The 19779-nt window shown below is 46.1% G+C and overlaps 1 protein-coding gene across 5 annotated transcripts in view; it reads left to right on the top strand.

The window, feature by feature from the left end:
- Positions 1-19779, top strand: part of LOC129826222 (RIMS-binding protein 2-like) — a 114049-nt gene that overhangs the window by 36538 nt on the left and 57732 nt on the right. For 3 of the 5 annotated variants that reach the window (XM_055886719.1, XM_055886712.1, XM_055886716.1), the window contains exon 2: positions 1879-1962. The exons of 1 other annotated variant lie outside the window; for it this stretch is intronic. The gene's annotated coding sequence lies outside the window, so the exon portion shown is untranslated. The remainder of the gene's footprint in view (positions 1-1878; positions 1963-19779) is intronic. One more of the 5 variants, XM_055886713.1, reaches the window with a different exon arrangement.

The following is a 19779-nucleotide window of genomic DNA, read 5'->3' on the forward strand; positions in this document are numbered from 1 at the left end:
GGGAAAATCCCACCTTGAAATGGCTGATGTGCATATGAATGTGTTTTCATATGCATTGTGTACTGTGGTCTATATTGATGCTTATTGTGGTCCTGTCTAGGGATCTAGCTCAATGACTATATATATATATATATATGTATATATATATATATATATACAGACTTCATTTGGCTTTAATATTATATATATATATATATATATATATATATATATATATATATATATATATATATATATATATATATATATATATATATATATAATATTAAAGCCAAATGAAGTCTGTTAAGATGGTGTCTCTTGGAGACATAACATGTACAGATCTCATTGAGTAACTCCAGTTGAAGGCTGATCGGGGTACTGCAGGCTGCCATTAGCAACTCAATTATCCTTATAACTTATTTTGGAAGGACATACATCTGGTGTATTAGAAGCAATTATTGGCATTCCATGTTTATGCTTCACAGCAATCCGTTGGCTGGAGTGCAGTCTTTATTTTTATTTATTTAACCTTTATTTAACTAGGCAAGTCAGTTAAGAACAAATTTTTATTTACAATGACGGCCTATGCCGCCCAAAGCCTAACCCGGACGATGCTGGGCCAATTGTGCACCACCCTATGGGAGTCCCAATCACGGCCGGTTGTGATACAGCCTGGAATCGAACCAGGGTCTGTAGTGACGCCTCCAGCACTGAGATGCAGTGCCTTAGACCGCTGTGCCACTCAGGAGCTCAAAATCTACTGAAGACCAGAAGGAAACAATATTGACACAGGCCAGTTGCTGTTCACAGTTAGCACATGTATTTTGATAGGTTCCTATAAAATGTGTCAATTCATCGTGGATAAAGACATAACTCTAGATCTGATTAAATCTGCAGCTAGAAATAACACCACTAGGGCTTTCAAGGTCTCCTCATTTGTTTTATGGGGACTTAGTTTGAGGTGACACCTGGACCCAGTAAAATCTGTCAATGCTGATATTAAAATGTTATATTGTACCAGGCAGTCCATCTGATAATTCATCCCATTGTTTCTGTCATATATATTATATCTGTGGATCCTGGGACCACTTATGGGAGGCTGGCTTTCATCCCACCTATTTTCTCTAACTACGTATTCCCTGGAAGACTACCTATTCAATTGACAACTCAATTTAACAGCTGATCGATAGATGGGTGTTGTGAAAAGCAGAGGCTTGGTTGGGAAACGCATCTCATTACATGTGGGGAAGGAGTATCAGCAGCTTTCAGGTGAACCCTGCCTGGCCTGGTGGCAGAGGGGCTGCTGGGAATGGAGGCTCTGAGCTTGTGTTTTATAGAAGTGACTCTAAAGACGGCATGTTATTCTAACCCAGCCCTCTCTCTGGAGTGTAAAATAACAGCTCTGTATTGGTCACTGAAAATGAGGACAGGATACGGGTCATTGGGTTTTCATTTCTATGTTTATTTTAATCCACAGATCTTGTGAATGAGCCTTTTTACAAGTGAAAAAGTGAAGGGCTTTTTAACGTTTTTCTCTTCAATCGGAACTGCGCTTATGCTGAACATTGAGGCTCCCAGAATTGAGAGGCAGGTGGTTGACACCTTTTTATAGTGGCATTGGGATCGCAATGAAGAAGAAAAGAGTTGAATGGAGTCTTTCTCCCTCTTATCTCTCTAGCCCACCCTCTAACATGCCCGCACACACACACACACGCTCACACACACCGAGACAGCACTGAATAAATGAAAAGCTCTGTCCCCCACTGACAAGTCTCGTTGTCAGACAGTGTTCTCTCTCAGGACACTGTGTTGTCATACTGTGGCATGACAACATTTAAGTCATTGTCCCTGCCAAAGCAGAGAAGCCATCCACAGTTAGTCTTTTCTTTTTCTCAGGAGACTGAGAGCAGCAGGAAAAGGGAGGAGTGTGAAGATCTTGACGAGACAGTGAAGAAAAATAATCAAACATGTCAGACTTTGGTAAGTGCTCTAAAAATACAGTACCTCTGGCTCTCACTCTGACTCTCAGTCCAATTGATTTCTGTGTGTGTCTGTGAGAGAGAGAGAGAGAGAGAGAGAGAGAGAGAGAGAGAGAGAGAGAGAGAGAGAGAGAGAGAGAGAGAGAGAGAGAGAGAGAGAGAGAGAGAGAGAGAGAGAGAGAGAGAGAGAGAGAGAGAGAGAGAGAGAGAGAGAGAGAGAGAGAGAAGAGAGAGAGAGAGAGAGAGAGAGAGAGAGAGAGAGAGAGAGAGAGAGAGAGGAGAGAGGAGAGAGAGAGAGAGAGAGAGAGAGAGAGAGAGAGAGAGAGAGAGAGAGAGAGAGAGAGAGAGAGAGAGAGAGAGAGAGAGAGAGAGAGAGAGAGAGAGAGAGAACTGTGGTGTTTGTCACACTGCTGGCATTCTAGAGGTGATTATAGAAATGGACAAATAGACTCACATTAATTGTATTTGCATGTGTAGCATTACCAAAAAAAATCCATTGAACATCATCTCTGTGCTACATTCTGATAATGCTAGGCTGTACAGTATTAATGCATTCCTGTTTACACTGCTCTTTCCACAGATGACAATATCCACACATTATTCTAGATGCGATACATTATAGAAATACACTTAGCTAGTAAAATGTATCGTTGGGGCCTGGCTATGTTGGCACAGATGTACAGTACCAGTCAAAAGTTTGGACACTGCATTGTAGAATAATAGTGAAGACAAAAAAACTATGAAATAACACATGGAATCATGTAGTTTTCAACAAAGTGCGAAGAATCTCAAATATAAAATATATTTTGATTTGTTTAAAAGTAGCCACCCTTTGCCTTGATGACAGCTTTGCACACTCTTGGCATTCTCTCAACCAGCTTCATAAGGAATACTTTTCCAACAGTCTTGAAGGAGTTCCCACATATGCTGAGCAATTGTTGGCTGCTTTTCCTTCACTCTGCGGTCCAACTCATCCCAAACCATCTCAATTGGGTTGAGGTCAGGTGATTGTGGAGGCCAGGTCATCTGATGCAGCACTCAATCACTCTTCTTCTTGGTCAAATAGCTCTTACACTGCCTGGAGGTGTGTTGGGGCATTGTCCTGTTGAAAAACAAATGATAGTCCCACTAAGCGCAAACCAGATGGGATGGCGTATTGCTGCAGAATGCTGTGGTAGCCATGATGGTTAAGTGTGCCTTGAATTCTAAATAAATCACAACAGTGTCACCAGAAAAGCACCATCACACCTCCTCCTCCATGCTTCACGGCAGGAACTACACATGTGGAGAGCATCCGTTCACCTACTCTGCGTCTCACAAAGACACAGTGGTTGGAACCAATAATCTCACATTTAGACTCATCAGACCAAAGGACAGCTTTCCACTGGTCTAATGTCCATTGTTCATGTTTCTTGGCCCAAGCAAGTCTCTTCTTATTATTGATGTTCTTTAGTAGTGGTTTCTTTGCAGCAATTTGACCATGAAGGCCTGATTCACACAGTCTCCTCTGAACAGTTGATGTTGAGATGTCTGTTACCTGAACTCTGAAGCATTTATTTGTGCTGCAATTTCTGAGACTGGTAACTCTAATGCACTTATCCTCTGCAGCAGAGTTAACTCTGGGTCTTCCTTTCCTGTGGTGGTCCTCATGAGAGCTAGTTTCATCATAGCGCTTGATGTTTTTTTGACTGCATTTGAAGAAACTTTCAAAGTTATTGACATTTTTCAGATTGACTGACCTTCATGTCTTAAAGTAGTGATGGACTGTCATTTCTCTTTGCTTATTTGAACTCTTCTTATAGGGTTATCTTCTGTATACCACCCCTACCTTGTCACAACACAACTGATTGGCTCAAACGCATTAAATGGATAGAAATTCCACAAATGTACTTTTAACAAGGCACACCTGTTAATTGAAATGGATTCCAGGTGACTACCTCATGAAGTTGGTTGAGAGAATGCCAAGAGTGTGCAAAGCTGTCATCATGGCAAAGGGTGGCTACTTTGAAGAATCTAAAATATAAATATATTTAACAATTTTTTTTTGGTTACTACATGATTCCATATGTGTTATTTCATAGTTTTGATGACTTCACTATTATTCTACAATGCATACAATAGTAAAAATAAATATATATATTGAATGGGTAGGTCTTTCCAGGCTTTTGAGTGGTGTACAGTTCAGGTTGTGTAGATGTCATGGTTGTTCACAGGAGGTCAGCTGTGTGTTACACAAGCCCTCTGCTCCCATGTGCTGCTCTCTGCCTCTCCTCTGCTGCCTCTCTCCTACCTCTGCACCCCAAGGACCGTTTCTCAGAAAGTAGCAGAAATGTCAGTGTGCCTTCTGGGCTGCATGGCCTTGGCTCTATACAAAGGGTCAGGAAGAGAAGAAAGGACAAGGCAGAAAGCAGCTAGTGCTGAGAGTAATCCACTCTGACTACTCTGGAAGGCGTTTTAAAGAGGAGCTTTTCTCCCTTTGTGCTCGCCTTTCCATAACGATTTAAAACATATACAGTATTTCATTAGGATGGATAATGCTGGGGCTCTCTCTCAATTCAATTAAATTTGCTTTATTGGCATGATGTAACAATGTACATATTGCCAAAGCTTATTTTGGATATTTACAATATACATTTTAAATGAGAATCAAAATTGTCAACGGGACAACAAGCCAAGTTTACAATTGGCTCATTCATCCCCCTCCTCTCCCCTGAAACTACTCCCCAGGTCGTTGCTGCAAATGAGAACGTGTTCTCAGTCAACTTACCTGGTAAAATAACGGTAAAATAAAATAAAAAAAATAAAAAATAAAAAACAGTAACAACAATAAACAAGTGTCAAAATAACCATACATTCAACAATAACAATAAATATACAGTAGAGTACATGTGCAGGTTGATTGGTCTGTCAGACACTGTCCCTCATCTTATGGCAGGCAGCAATGTAGTGCGCTGCCAGCCCACAGCTCTCTGCGTCCTCCCCCAACAGGACGGGTAGCCTACTCTCATCAAAGAGGTCTTTGAAACCTTGAATAAGGGTTTCAAATTTGGGGAAATGACACTCTCTAATTGTTTTATATTTTTTACATTTTGCCAGGAAATGCAGCTCCGTCTCAGGTTCTGCTGTTGTGCAGTGGTTGCACAGCCTTTCCTCTACAGGGAGCCAGGTTTTCCTGTGTCTACCCTTCTCAATGGCAAGGCTCTGCTCACTGAGCCTGTACTTTGTCAAGGTTTTTCTAAGGTTTTGATCAGTAACCATGGTCAAATATTTAGCCACAGTGTACTGTCGATTTACATTTTTTTTACATTTTAGTCATTTAGCAGACGCTCTTATCCAGTGCATACATTTTTATTACATTTTTTACATTTCATTACATTTTACATACTGAGACAAGGATATCCCTACCGGCCAAACCCTCCCTAACCCGGACGACGCTATGCCAATTGTGCGTCGCCCCACGGACCTCCCGGTTGCGGCCGGCTGCGACAGAGCCTGGGCGCGAACTCAGCCCAGCCTGGGCGCGAACCCAGAGACTCTGGTGGTGCAGCTAGCACTGCGATGCAGTGCCCTAGACCACTGCCCCACCCGGGAGGCCAGATAGATTTAGGGCCAGATAGCACTGCATTTTGCTTTGTGTTTGTGCTTGTGTTTCCCAATAATCAATATAGTTTTGTTTTGACTGTGTTGTAATTTGGTTGATTGGATGTTCTGGTTCTGAGGCTTCAGTGTGTTAGTAGAACAAGTTTGTGAACTCAGGACCAGCTGGATGAGGGGACTCTTTTCTTTGCTCAGCTCTTGGCATTGCAGGACTTGGTAATGATATGAGAGGGGGTCACTGTATTTTAGATGTTTCCAAAACTTAATTGCTCTTTTTTGAGTTTTTATTATTAGTGCATATTGGCCTAATTCTTCCCTGCATGCATTGTTTGTAGTTTTCCTCTGGACATGTAGGATAATCTTATAGAACTCTGCATGCAGGGTTTCAATGGGGTGTTTGTCCCATTTGATGAAATCTTGTTTCGCAAGTGGACCCCACACCTCGCTGCCATAAAGCGCAATTGGTTCAATGACATATTCAATTAGTTTTAGCCAAATTTTAATAGATATTTCAATTTGAATTATCTTTTTAATGGAGTAGAATGCCCCGTGTGCTTTCTCTCTCAGTTCATTCACTGCCTCAATAAGGTGTCCAGTTTCGCTTATTTTTAAACCTAAGTAATTGTAGTGTGTGCAGTACTCTATACATTTTGTACCAATTGAGAACATTGGTCTAATTCCCTGAGATGTGGATCTTCTCTAGAAAATCATTATTTTAGTCTTTTTGGGGTTTACTGCCAGGGCCCAGGTCTGGCAGTACTGCTCTAGCAGGTCCAAGCTCTGCTGTAGGCCATGTGCTGTGGGTGACAGTAGGCATGAGTCATCTGTGAAGAGTAGGCATTTAACTTCTGAATTGTGGAGACTAACACCAGGGGCTGAGGATTTTTCTAGAATAGTGGCCAATTCGTTGATGTAAATATTGAAGAGTGCAGGGCTCAGATTGCAACCCTGACGAAGGCCCCGCCCCTGGTTAAAGAATTCTGTTCTTTTCTTGACAATTTTAATGCTGCACGTATTGCCAGTATACATTGATTTAATTATGTCATATGTTTTACCCCCTACACCACTTTCAATAACTTTGTAGAACAGTTCTGTATGCCAAATAGAATCAAATGCTTTTTGGAAGTCGATAAAGCAAGCGTTTATTTTGGTGGACATGTTTATCTATCAGGGTGTGTAAGGTGTAAATATGATCAGTTGTGCGATGTTTTGGTATAAATCCAATTTGGCTTATACTCAAGACATTGTGCTTATTAAGGAAGTTTAGAACTCTTACATTTATAATACAACAGAAAACCATCCCCAGGTTACTGTTCACACAAATGCCTTTAATTGTTAGGGCCAATTTTTTCTCCGTTTTTAAAGATTGGAGTTATGAGTCCTTGATTCCAGATGTCAGGGAAATAACCTACACTCAGGATCAAATTAAACAGTTTTAATATAGCCAATTTAAATTTTGCACTAGTGAGTTTGAGCATCTCATTTAGGATGCCATCAGGTCCGCATGCTTTTTTAAATTTGAGAGCCTGAAGTTTATTATAGAGCTCCTGGTCAGTGATTGGGGAGTCCAATGGATTTTGATTGTCCTTTATAGCCTTTTCTAATCCATTCAACTTCTAATTTGGCGTTGTTCTGCGTTTGTGTCAATTTGAACGGTGTTGTAGAGTGTTTTATAATGGGTTGACCATATGTCACCATTTTGTATCGCTAATTCCTCTTGTTTAGAATTTTTTTTTTCTTCCAATTTTGCCAGAAGTTGTTTGTGTTTATGGACTCCTCAATTAGTGTCAGCTGTTTGCTGTTGTGCTATGCTTTTTTTGGTTCTGAGTATACGTTTATAGAGTTTTAAAGTCTCACAGTAATTAAGGCGTAATTCACCATTATTTGGGTCTCTGTGCTTTTTGTTGGATAGTGTTCTAAGTTTTTTCCTTATAATTTTACAATCTGCATCAAACCAGTTGTCATCTGTGATCTTTTTTGTTTTGTTTTTTATCAATTTCAATTGTGCTTCTTTTGCCGTTTGCCTGAATATATAGTTGATGTTTTGTACTGCTAGATTGATGCCTTCTTTACTGTGAGTGAATGTGGTATCCAGATAGTTATCTAAGAGTGTTTGGATATTTTGGTTACAGGTTGCTTTCTGGTATTCTTCTGTGCTGTTTTGGGCCCATCTGTATGAATTTCTGATGTTGTACAGCTTACTGGGCTCTGAATGTGTGGTTGTTTCCATGTCTGTTCTTTTGAGGAACAACGTAATTTGGCTGTGATCAGACAGAGGTGTTAGTGGCTTGACAGTGAATGAGCTGAGAGAGAAGGGGTCAATGTCTGTGATCATATAGTCTACTGTACTGTGGCCAAGAGGTGAGCAGTAGGTGAATCTCCCCAAAGAGTCCCCCCCCGTAACCTACCATTGACAAAGTACAGACCCAGGCTTCTACAGAGCTGCAACAGATCCCTTTCGTTTTTGTTGACGGTGCTGTCACTGTTGTTTCTATGGGGGAGATTAAGACAGTTAGAAACAGTATGGCCTGTAATAAAGCTGTCCCCTCGTGTGCTCGTTAGATCAGGTAGTGTTCCTGTGCGCGCATTTGTGTCCCCACAGATGAGCACATTTCCCTGGGCCTGGAAATGGCACGTCTCTTCCTCAAGGGTGGGGAAGGTCTCCTCTGAGTAATATGGTGATTCTGAAGGGGGATATATATTGTGTGGGGAAGATCTCCTCTGAGTAATATGGTGATTCTGAGGGGGGGATATATATTGGGTGGGGAAGATCTCCTCTGAGTAATATGGTGATTCTGAGGGGGGATATATATTGGGTGAGGAAGATCTCCTCTGAGTAATATGGGGATTCTGAAGGGGGGATATATATTGAGTGGGGAAGATCTCCTCTGAGTAATATGGGGATTCTGAAGGGGGGATATATATTGTGTGGGGTAGATCTCCTCTGAGTAATATGGTGATTCTGAGGGGGGATATATATTGGGTGAGGAAGATCTCCTCTGAGTAATATGGTGATTCTGAGGGGGGGATATATATTGGGTGGGGAAGATCTCCTCTGAGTAATATGGGGATTCTGAAGGGGGGATATATATTGAGTGGGGAAGATCTCCTCTGAGTAATATGGGGATTCTGGGGGGGGGGATATATATTGGGTGGGGAAGATCTCCTCGGAGTAATATGGGGATTCTGAAGGGGGGATATATATTGTGTGGGGAAGATCTCCTCTGAGTAATATGGGGATTCTGAAGGGGGGATATATATTGGGTGAGGAAGATCTCCTCTGAGTAATATGGTGATTCTGAAGGGGGGATATATATTGGGTGGGGAAGATCTCCTCTGAGTAATATGGGGATTCTGAAGGGGGGATATATATTGAGTGGGGAAGATCTCCTCTGAGTAATATGGGGATTCTGGGGGGGGGGGGGGGGGGGGGGGGGGGGGGGGGTATATTGTGTGGGGAAGATCTCCTCTGAGTAATATGGGGATTCTGAAGGGGGGGATATATATTGGGTGAGGAAGATCTCCTCTGAGTAATATGGGGATTCTGAAGGGGGGATATATATTGGGTGAGGAAGATCTCCTCTGAGTAATATGGGGATTCTGAGAGGGGGATATATATTGGGTGGGGAAGATCTCCTCTGAGTAATATGGGGATTCTGAGGGGAGATATATATTGGGTGGGGAAGATCTCCTCTGAGTAATATGGGGATTCTGAAGGGGGATATATATTGCGCAAAGGAACACATCTTTGTCTGTCAGTACAAGTTATTTTTTTCAGTTTTAACCAAATGTGGTATTTACCAATTTTGAGGGGATCAATTAGATTTTGTAGTACGAAAGGATCAATCCTCCAGAGTCTCTGCCTCTATTGACAGAGCTGTGTTTCTGTAATGGCACAAGGATCTCTCTGTAGCCTGTGGGACAGTGAGTGACAATGTCAGCCTTACACCATGTCTCCTGCAGAATGATGACGTCAACATCTTTAAGATTTTTGGTGAACTCCAGTGATAAACTCTTCAGGTTGATGAGTTTAGGCCCTGAATGTTCCACATGCTAACTGATAGCGATTTCATGTTCCAAAAGAAAGAATAGCAGTCAGAAATACAGTAACTACTAACTAATAAGTTGTTAAGAGTGAGATAAACAGGATAACAGCTAATATTCTTTCTGTTATATATATAAATAGTCCTATTTATAGTACTATAAATAGTCCTATCCATTGAACAAGTAAATTCTAGTACAATAGGTGTGTGTATGTGTTAGGTGCAGATTTATTGGAGGAGTTGTTTAATCTCACTTAATCCTACAGGGTTCTCCTGTCCTCTGACGACCTCTGCGTAGCTGCGCTGGTCCTGCTGTTGGGCCCTGTGGAGGGGGGCCAGGTCTGGGCTGTGGGGCTTCCTCTCTGGTCTGGTAGGGGTGGTGGTCTGGTGCGGGGTAGTAGGCTGGGCCCGGTCCGGTCTGGCTAAGCCGATGGAAGTGGTGATGCTCTGGTGGTGGGTGGGGCCTGTGGGGTGCGCTGGGTCTGGTGGGGCGTTGAGGGGGCCTGGGGCTCCTTGGTGGTGCAGTGGTCTGGTAGGGGTCTCTGGGGCTCCTTGGTGGTGCAGTGGTCTGGTAGGGGCCTCTGGGGCTCCTTGTTGATGCAGTGGTCTGGTAGGGGTCTCTGGGTGGTCCTCTGTCCAGTGCGGCATTGGGGTGTTTGTCTACCAAGTGCCACGTCCTTTAGAGACTTGGCAAACATCCCTACTGTCTGCTTCCTCAGGTTGGAGTGGTCGTGCAGATGCTCTGGGGTGATTGTTGGGTGGTGAGCAACGTGCACGTTCGTGAGTAGTCCACACCCTCTGGGGATGTCAGCGTTGACTTTCTGCATGGTACGGGGATGAAAGTCTTTGCGGGGCAGCAGAGTGGAGATGGTGATGTGAGAGTTGAGGAACCGCTCAGAGGCCCTCTCTGCTACTCTGTGGACCAGGCTGCCTACTCTCTCCTGCTCCTCTCGCAGGTTGTTGGTGCCAGTGTGAATAATAATGTGGCCTGGTGTGCCTAAGTCAGGCTGGGACAGGATGTGGAGTGCATCCTGCGTTTTTGGGCACCATATTTTACACACCTTGTGGTGGGGGAAGAGTTTATCTTCTTGGATGAATTTCCCATTTGAGTCAATGAGGATGGCCACCTCAGTGGGTTTTACCAGAGTAGTGGGTTTACGGTCTGGGGCTGGAGTACACATGGCCTGTGTACATGGAGGGGTGTGTGGGGGTGTGTCGGGGGGGGGCAGAGAGCTTCTCTCTGTAGTAGGTGGCCCCATGTGAGTCTCCTTGTTGACTGGGGGTGTGGGTAAAGTGTTGTCGGTATGGGGGGGGGGTTGTGGGTAAAGGTGTGGTTGTGTGGTTGTTAGGGGTGGTGTGGTTGTTAGGGGTGGTGGGGGGCTGCAGCTTTTCTCTAGGAGTCTCTACAGTCTGTTCTCTGTGCTGTAGAACTCTCTTGATGACAGACAACTCCTTTTCCATCTCCTCCTTTACCTGCACCAGCTCTCTCCTCATGGTGGGCTTTACCTCCTCAAGCGCTGTGGTAAGGCTCTCTCTCAGCTCCTGGACAGAGTTCTTCAGCTTGGTCCTGCACTGGTTGATCTGGTCCTGTAGAAGCTCTATGTCTGGGCTGGTGGTGGTGTAGCTGAGGGGCTGCTCCTTCAGCTCAGTAACCCATACCTCTAACAGAGCCAGCCTGTCTCTCAGCAGGCTGATGGTAGTGTGGTCTTGGCTCTGGTGGTTGTAGGCAGGCAGGGGGGAGGATGGTCCTGCTGTTGGGGTGCCTGAGGTGAGGGGAGAGGTCGGGGTGCTATCCTTTTCTTTGTTGCTTTCCGCTATCTTCGTTAGGGTGGGGAAGTCCTGCACAACAGAGCTGAGTGCAGCCTCACTGCCCTGGACCATGACAGTGCCGTTCTGATACATTATATCCGTCAGTAACCTGTTTTCCTGGTCCTTATCGCTGTCATTTGCTTTCCCTTGCTTCCCTTGCAGATGCCTTTTTTTTGTGTGGTATAGCTGAAATGCCTGGTTACAGCTGTCTGCCAGGCCGTAGTGTGGTCTGTGTAAAATAACAGGTTTGTAACAGTCCTGTTTTGTGAGCAGTCGGCAAACAAAGTTTCTGGGTTCTCCCAAAATTCTGTGCTTAAAATTGATTCTTCCCTTCTCTGATTTGATTTCTGCTGGGTATTCAAAAAAAGGGGAGAAAGTCTCTCAGCCTCTGCTGTTGATGTTAGCGCTGCCTCAGTGTCCATGTTGCTATGGTTACCACCAGTAAACAGTTGGCTCTAGACTGTAAGCTAGCTGACAGATTTGAATTTGGCTAGCTACCACGATGAAGATTGGTCTTTTAACTCACTCTCTGTCAATCTTTTCCTCCTGTGTCGATCTTCACTTGCACAATTTGATTACCTATACATTTTTTGCTAATTTAATTGTGTCAATCTCGCTCTTAACAACCAAAAAGTTATAACAAGTCAGGAACCCTTCTTCTGCGTGACTTCTCTCTCTGTCCCGGTCCACCCTCTTTCTTTGTCCCGCTCTCCTCTCTCTCTCTGTCCTGCTCTCCTCTCTCTCTCTCTCTCTCTCCTGCTCTCCTCTCTCTCTCTGTCTCGCTCTCCTCTCTCTCTCTCTCCTGCTCTCCTCTCTCTCTCTCCTGCTCTCCTCTCTCTCTCCCGCTCTCCTCGCTCTCTCTGTCCCGCTCTCCCTCTCTCTCCTCTCTTACTCTCTCCTGCTCTCCTCTCTCTCTCTCCCGCTCTCCTCTCTCTCTCCCGCTCTCCTCTCGCTCTCCTCTCTCTCCCGCTCTCCTCTCTCTCCCGCTCTCTCTCTCCTCTCTCTCTCCTTTCTCTCTCTCCCGCTCTCCTCTCTCTCTCCCGCTCTCCTCTCTCTCTCCCGCTCTCCTCTCTCTCTCTCCCGCTCTCTCTCCTCTCTCTCTCCCGCTCTCCTCTCTCTCTCCTGCTCTCCTCTCTCTCTCCCGCTCTCCTCTCTCTCTCTCTCTCCCGCTCTCTCTCCTCTCTCTCTCCCGCTCTCCTCTCTCTCTCTCCCGCTCTCTCTCCTCTCTCTCTCCCGCTCTCCTCTCTCTCTCCCGCTCCCCTCTCTCTCTCTCCTGCTCTCCTCTCTCTCTCCCGCTCTCCTCTCTCTCTCCCTGCTCTCCTCTCTCTCCCGCTCTCCTCTCTCTCTCTCCTGCTCTCCTCTCTCTCTCTCCTGCTCTCCTCTCTCTCTCCCGCTCTCCTCTCTCTCTCCCACTCTCCTCTCTCTCCCGCTCTCCTCTCTCTCCCGCTCTCCTCTCTCTCTCCTGCTCTCCTCTCTCTCCCGCTCTCCTCTCTCTCTCTCTCTCTCTCTCTCTCTCTCTCTCTCTCTCTCTCCTTCTCTCTCTCTCTCTCTCTCTCCTTCTCTCTCTCTCTCTCTCTCTCTCTCCTGCTCTCTCTCTCTCTCTCTCTCTCTCCTGCTCTCTCTCTCTCTCTCTCCTGCTCTCTCTCTCTCTCTCCTCTCTCTCTCCCGCTCTCTCTCTCCTTTCTCTCTCTCCCGCTCTCCTTTCTCTCTCTCCCTCTCCCCTTTCTCTCTCCCGCTCTCCTCTCTCTCTCTCCCGCTCTCTCCTCTCTCTCTCCTGCTCTCCTCTCTCTCTCTCCTGCTCTCCTCTCTCTCTCCCGCTCTCTCTCCCGCTCTCCTCTCTCTCCCGCTCTCCTCTCCTCTCTCTCTCCCGCTCTCCTCTCTCTCTCCCGCTCTCCTGCTCTCTCTCCCGCTTTCCCGCTCTCTCTCCGGCTCTCCTCTCTCTCTCCCGCTCTCTCTCTCCGCTCTCTCTCTCCGCTCTCTCTCCCGCTCTCCTTTCTCTCTCTCCCACTCTCCTCTCTCTCTCTCCCGCTCTCCTCTCTCTCTCCCGCTCTCCTCTCTCTCTCTCCCGCTCTCTCTCCTCTCTCTCTCCCGCTCGCCTCTCTCTCTCCCGCTCTCCTCTCTCTCTCTCCTGCTCTCCTCTCTCTCTCCCGCTCTCCTCTCTCTCTCCCGCTCTCCTCTCTCTCTCCCGCTCTCCTCTCTCTCTCCCGCTCTCCTCTCTCTCTCTCCCGCTCTCCTCTCTCTCTCTCCCGCTCTCTCCTCTCTCTCTCTCCCGCTCTCTCTCCTCTCTCTCTCCCGCTCTCCTCTCTCTCTCTCCTGCTCTCCTCTCTCTCTCTCCTGCTCTCCTCTCTCTCTCCCCTGCTCTCCTCTCTCTCTCTCCTGCTCTCCTCTCTCTCCCCCGCTCTCCTCTCTCTCCCCTGCTCTCCTCTCTCTCTCCCGCTCTCCTCTCTCTCTCTCCTGCTCTCCTCTCTCTCTCCCGCTCTCTCTCCCGCTCTCCTCTCTCTCCCGCTCTCCTCTCTCTCTCTCTCCCGCTCTCCTCTCTCTCTCCTGCTCTCCTCTCTCTCCCGCTCTCCTCTCTCTCTCTCTCTCTCCCGCTCTCCTGCTCTCTCTCCCGCTTTCCCGCTCTCTCTCCGGCTCTCCTCTCTCTCTCCCGCTCTCTCTCTCCGCTCTCTCTCTCCGCTCTCTCTCCCGCTCTCCTTTCTCTCTCTCCCACTCTCCTCTCTCTCTCTCCCGCTCTCCTCTCTCTCTCCCACTCTCCTCTCTCTCTCTCCCGCTCTCTCTCCTCTCTCTCTCTCCCGCTCTCTCTCCTCTCTCTCTCCCGCTCGCCTCTCTCTCTCCCGCTCTCCTCTCTCTCTCCCGCTCTCCTCTCTCTCTCCCGCTCTCCTCTCTCTCTCCCGCTCTCCTCTCTCTCTCCCGCTCTCCTCTCTCTCTCTCCCGCTCTCTCCTCTCTCTCCCGCTCTCTCCTCTCTCTCCCGCTCTCTCTCCTCTCTCTCTCCCGCTCTCCTCTCTCTCTCTCCTGCTCTCCTCTCTCTCTCTCCTGCTCTCCTCTCTCTCTCCCGCTCTCCTCTCTCTCCCGCTCTCCTCTCTCTCTTCCGTTTTCCTCTCTCTCTCCTGCTCTCCTCTCTCTCCCGCTCTCCTCTCTCTCTCTCTCTCCCGCTCTCCTCTCTCTCCTCTCTCTCTCCCGCTCTCTCTCCCGCTCTCCTCTCTCTCTCCGGCTCTCCTCTCTCTCTCCCTCTCTCCTCTCTCTCTCCTGCTCTCCTCTCTCTCCCGCTCTCCTCTCTCTCTCTCTCGCTCTCCTCTCTCTCCTCTCTCCCGCTCTCCTGCTCTCTCTCCCGCTCTCTCTCCCGCTCCCCTCTCTCTCTCCCGCTCTCTCTCTCCTCTCTCTCTCCCGCTCTCCTCTCTCTCTCCCTCTCTCCTCTCTCTCTCCTGCTCTCCTCTCTCTCCCGCTCTCCTCTCTCTCTCTCTCCCGCTCTCCTCTCTCTCCTCTCTCTCTCCCGCTCTCTCTCCCGCTCTTCTCTCTCTCTCTCCCGCTCTCTCTCCCGCTCTCCTCTCTCTCTCCCGCTCTCCTCTCTCTCTCCCTCTCTCATCTCTCTCTCCTGCTCTCCTCTCTCTCCCGCTCTCCTCTCTCTCTCTCTCCCGCTCTCCTCTCTCTCCTCTCTCTCTCCCGCTCGCTCTCCTGCTCTCTCTCCCGCTCTCTCTCCCGCTCCTCTCTCTCTCTCCCGCTCTCTCTCCCGCTCTCCTCTCTCTCCTGCTCTCCTCTCTCTCCCGCTCTCTCCCGCTCTCCTCTCTCTCTCCCGCTCTCCTCTCTCTCTCCTGCTCTCCTCTCTCTCCCGCTCTCCTCTTCTCTCTCTCTCAATTCAATTCAATTCAATTCAATTTGCTTTATTGGCATGACGTAACAATGTACATATTGCCAAAGCTTATTTACAATATAAAAATGAGAATCAAAATGGTCAACGGGACAATCTCTCCCGCTCTCCTCTCTCTCTCCCGCTCTCCTCTCTCTCTCCTGGTCTCCTCTCTCTCTCTCCCGCTCTCCTCTCCTCTCTTTCAATTCAAAGGGCTTTATTGGCATGGGAAAACATATGTTTACATTGCCAAAGCAAGTGAAATAGATAATAAACTAAGTTAAATGAACAATTCAAAATGAACAGTAAACATTACACTCACAAAAGTTTCAAAAGAATAGAGACATTTCAAATGTCATATTATAGCTATGTACATTGTTATAACAATGTGCAAATAGTTAACATACAAATGGGAAAATAAATAAACATAAATATGGCTTGTATTTACAATGGTGTTTGTTCTTTTACTGGTTGCCCTTTTCTTGTGGCAACAGATCACAAATCTTGCTTATGTGATGGCATGCTGTGGTATTTCATATCATTTATGGTCCAGTTCCTTCTGCATATTTCACATGTAATTACATAGTAGGTTTTTGTGCTTTGGAATAAGCTGTGAAATGGAGATATAGTGCATGGACATTTTCTTTTGATTTAGCTATGGCTCATTGTGTTGTATTGCAGTGTTCTATTGTTTTACATTGCTTGAGTCTAACACACAATATCTTAGATTTAAAGGAAGCCATGATGAGCTGTCAGTACGTCCCCGCACCCATTCTATCACTGCATGAGAAAAGGGGAGCAGTGAGTCACAGCACAGCTAACTGGATGTGTACGGCGGTGGGGTTTCCCCATCAGAACCACAGGGGGGCCTGGATGGTCTACATTAGGTAATCACTCCATAAGTACTGAGCTGAGTCCCCTTTCAGACCCAATATCCGACACAGAAGAATTGAAAAGAACAATGCCAGCTCTGAAGGGACTTTTATGCGGAGGGCCGCATGTGTTATTGAATATTCTGTTTTCACTCTGCTATGGGATTGTATTTGAGTAGGGATGTTGCGGTGACCGTATTACTGCCACACTGGCGGTTACTGTCACGGATCCCCCCGGTACTGCTGCTCATTCTGTTCACCAGTTCCGGAGGTCTACGTCACCGGCTTTTTAGGCTTCACTGAACGGGATTCATTATCATCAACCCCGGACTGTCTTGTCTGATTACACACACCTGGTTCCCATTTCCCCTGATTAGTATGTTATATATGTTCCCTCTGTCTTTGTCGGTTATTGTTCCCATGTCCGTTGGTGGTGTGAGTATCTATGCGTTGGTGCAGCTGTTATGCTGCGTGCTTTATATATTGTGTATTACGGGTATCGTCCAGTGTCGTTCAACGAGGTTTACCCTCGCTCTTTTGTTTGGGTACAGCCCAGTGTTTTTGTATATGTGTTTGTTTTGGGTTTATTAAAAATCCCTATTGTGTATTCCTGCACCTGTCTCCAAAATCCTTTATACCAGCGTGACAGTTACGAGTCATGAAGGCAGTGAAATTCCACGTGACCGTTTAGTCACGGTAATTATGCTTCTCCAAGCTCTGATGCTGCTGATGGTCATTAGTAGCCTACCAAACTTGCTAACTGCCTGGTACTCAGCACTCTATTGTCCCTATAATCACTCTGACATCAATGCAAATGTATTGGAAAATCTACACAAACACTTCATGAGAGCCCATGAGCCCATGTTGCACAACATTTCTATAGGCTATGCATTTGTGTGAGAAAACAGCCATGGTGTCACGCCCTGACCGTACAGATCCTTTTTATGTCTCTATTTTGGTTGGTCAGGGCGTGAGTTTGGGTGGGCATTCTATGTCTGGTGTTCTATGTTGTCTATTTCTTTGTGTTTGGCCGTGTGTGGTTCTCAATCAGAGGCAGCTGTCTATCGTTGTCTCTGATTGAGAACCATATTTAGGTAGCCTGTTTTCCCACTTTGAGTTGTGGGTGATTCTTTTCTGTTTAGTGTTTGTCGTCACCTTTCAGAACTGTTCATTTGTCGTGTTGTTGTTTTGTTAGTGTTCATATTTATTAAAGAAATGTATTTATGAATACTTACCACGCTGCACCTTGGTCCTCTTCTCCTTCTCCCGACGACAATCGTTACACATGGCCTCTACTAAAAAGTGGATCCCATCAGCTTTCTATAGACTAGGCCTACTATATTTATTTCTCAACTTTCCTAATATTAAGCACATTGCTTCTCTTTACAACAGGAGTATAGCTTACCTGGCTGGCATGAAAATAAACCACTGGGAAAAGCATCCTCCATTCAGTATTTAACTGCATAGATCACATGTGAGAAAGGCTTGCTCACAGAAAGCCTGTGAGAAAGACCCGGTCAAGTGATGGAGTGCGCAGCACTCAGGGAGAAGGGCACAAAGGCCACTGGCCGCAAAAGGCATGGATTCTTTTAGGGTGCATTATGTGAAATTCCAGGCATTATCAAGTGCTTGTCAAATTGTGAGTGACTGATGTAGTGTACAGCCTAGGCAAAAATGCCTTTCAAGCGTCTTTTTTCAAATCATTTAGAGTCGCATCATGCAGCCTTACAATGTATTAAAAATCAAAACATATAGCCCAACGTTTCTAGAACAACTAAAGTTACATGAATAACTCTAAGCATATAGGAGTACCTATTTCTTTGTTAACCGCTCGACACAGAATAACCGCATGTGCGCACTCCCTCAAAATCATTTTTTTATTTCATTCAGTTTTGTTCAATTGTGTTCTTCATAATATAAAATAATGCCACGGAATTCTAAGCAAATCTTGTCTGCTAAATGAACTAGTGTAGCCCACATCCATTTGGCATAGCATGATCAGGACCTAACATAAGGACAACTCTATTCTGTTCTTCTGTAATAGACTACATTTTCTTCATATCATGCTTCTTTAGACATGTCTAAAATAAATAATGGATTTATTGTGATGGTGTAGGCTATATTACTTGGATTTATTAGACTTTGAAATGTAGATGTTCCAAAGGTCAGAATGAGTGGCTTGTAGGTGATGTGTGGAAGCCAGGAGATGCTAAATGTGTTTGTTAATTAACTGGCAATTACCGTGAGACCGACCGTTATTTGCTTGACAATCACCAGCTGACGAAAAATGTGTGACCTCCACATCCCTAGTGCTGAGGCTTTGTTACCAAGAGAACGCTCACAGTAAGACTTGCAGTATTTCAGCTGTTGTCACGTGCAACTGAGTGGATGTCTGACTACAGCGCATGTCTCATCATATCAGTTTAAGCATCATTCCTTAGCCCAGAGCCAAATGTTGCATGCGCAAGCTACTCAATTTGATACCATTTGTTTACATTTATGCTAAGTCTGTCACAAGAGACTAGTTCAAGCATGACATTTGTACTGACATTGTATATGCTATTCATATGATCATATAGCAATTGTTATAATTTTGTCATTGTCAGATGTATTATTCAATCCAACCTGTTTAGATAGTAATCTTAGAATAATGTAGATAGACTGATTCAAGCAACACTTTCAAATCAAATGTATTTAAAAAGCCCTTCTTACATCAGCTGATATCTCAAAGTGCTGTACAGAAACCCAGCCTAAAACCCCAAACAGCAAGCAATGCAGGTGTAGAAGCACGGTGGCTAGGAAAAACTCCCTAGAAAGGCCAAAACCTAGGAAGAAACCTAGAGAGGAACCAGGCTATGAGGGGTGGCCAGTCCTCTTTTGGCTGTGCCTGGTGGAGATTATAACAGAACATGGCCAAGATGTTCAAATGTTCATAGATGACCAGCAGGGTCAAATAATAATAATCACAGTGGTTGTCGAGGGTGCAACAGGTCAGCACCTCAGGAGTAAACGTCAGTTAGCTTTTCATAGCCGATCATTCAGAGTATCTCTACCGCTCCTGCTGTCTCTAGAGAGTTGAAAACAGCAGGTCTGGGACAGGTAGCACGTCCGGTGAACAGGTCAGGGTTCCATAGCCGCAGGGAGAACAGTTGAAACTGGAGCAGCAGCACAGCCAGGTGGACTGGGGAAAGCAAGGAGTCATCAGGCCAGGTAGTCCTGAGGCATGGTCCTAGGGCTCAGGTCCTCCTCCGAGAGAGAGAGAGAAAGAAAGAATTAGAGAGAGCATACTTAAATTCACACAGGGCACCGGATAAGACAGGAGAAATACTCCAGATATAAGACTGACCCTGGCCCCCCGACACATAAACTACTGCAGCATAAATACTGGTTGCTGAGACAGGAGGGGTCGGGAGATACTGTGGCCCCGTCCGACGATACCCCCAGACAGGGCCAAACAGGCAGGATATAACCCCACCCACTTTGCCAAAGCACAGGCCCCACACCGCTAGAGGACTATCTTCAACCACCAACTTACCATCCTGAGACAAGGCCGAGTATAGCCCACAAAGATCTCCACTCAACCCACTCAAGTGACGCACCCCTCCTAGGGACGGCATGGAAGAGGACCAGTAAGCCAGTGACTCAGCCCCTG

This window comes from Salvelinus fontinalis, chromosome 28 (genome assembly GCF_029448725.1).
Source record: "Salvelinus fontinalis isolate EN_2023a chromosome 28, ASM2944872v1, whole genome shotgun sequence".
Classification (NCBI taxonomy): domain Eukaryota; kingdom Metazoa; phylum Chordata; class Actinopteri; order Salmoniformes; family Salmonidae; genus Salvelinus; species Salvelinus fontinalis.